Source organism: Hevea brasiliensis, chromosome 16 (assembly GCF_030052815.1).
Source record: "Hevea brasiliensis isolate MT/VB/25A 57/8 chromosome 16, ASM3005281v1, whole genome shotgun sequence".
Lineage (NCBI taxonomy): Eukaryota > Viridiplantae > Streptophyta > Magnoliopsida > Malpighiales > Euphorbiaceae > Hevea > Hevea brasiliensis.
In genome coordinates, this window is record NC_079508.1 from 9,405,203 (window position 1) to 9,406,378 (window position 1,176).

Here is a 1,176-nt window from a genome sequence, read left to right on the forward strand (position 1 = left end):
GATTTAGAACTAATAAGGATAGGAAACATAGGGAGAGGAGAGAAAAAGGGAGAAAAGTCATGGAGAGGGAGGAGATAGATCATGGGAGCTCCTAACTTTCATGTTTTATACCCAGGTCTAAGCAGTTTTGGCATCTGAAAGTCCCTGAATAGGCTTTTTATAATTAAACCTCCTTTTTCTTGCTCTGTTATGACCTAACTCTATGGGTTGGATCGACACGAGGACTTAGGTTAGCATAAAGCTCTCGAAACTCGTAGTCAGCCTTACTGTTTATAAACCCATAACTAGACCCAACTCAAAACCCATTATATAAAATAAAATTAAATATTATAATTAAACTTGGGTCATCTCATCCCAAAAAGCCATCATACATACACAATTAAGGGAGCTCAGCTTAACCCAATTTTTAATATAAATAGTCCATATAATACCATTAGTTAAGTTAGTATATTTAAACACTAATGCCATAGCGGAACTCTAAGAATTAAATAAATAAACAAATAAATAGTCACAATAAAAATTACTAGTAACTAAGAAGTACAGTAATCAGCGAAAGAAAAATGTAGGTTAAACTCTGAAATAAAATTTCTCCTCCCACAATTTGGGAAAAATATTAAATAGGAGTGAGCATTCAACTCAATGAGCTTAGATATTGATTATAAGTGTAATTTTTATAACTACCTAAATCTAGTGCAATTCTACCATGTAGTGCACATTCAACATATATAACAAATAATTCACCCAATATTCACACGAGAAGATAATTTGAAATCATTCACACACTCAGTTTATTGCATTAATGCATAAATATGGGAGCTAATCCTCCTATACAGCTTTCTTAATCCAAATCCCATCAGTGAGCTCAACTCAATTTGGACTTTCCCTTAAATCCAAGTGCAGGGGCTAGCGAGATCAACTCAAAGCCGTGCCTTACCCCAACTTTCCATAATCATAAGGACTGGGTTCCAGCGAGACTAGCTTAAGCCGTGACTACTTGTCCAATCTATATCCATCATATGCCAAATATAACACACACATAACTCGAAATCATCCTCAGAGCAACTCAACTCAACTCAACTCAACTAAGCCTTTATCCCAAAAATTTGGGGTCGGCTATATGGATTCGCTTTCTCCACTCTAAATGATTTTGGGTTAAATCCTCAGAAATGTGTAATG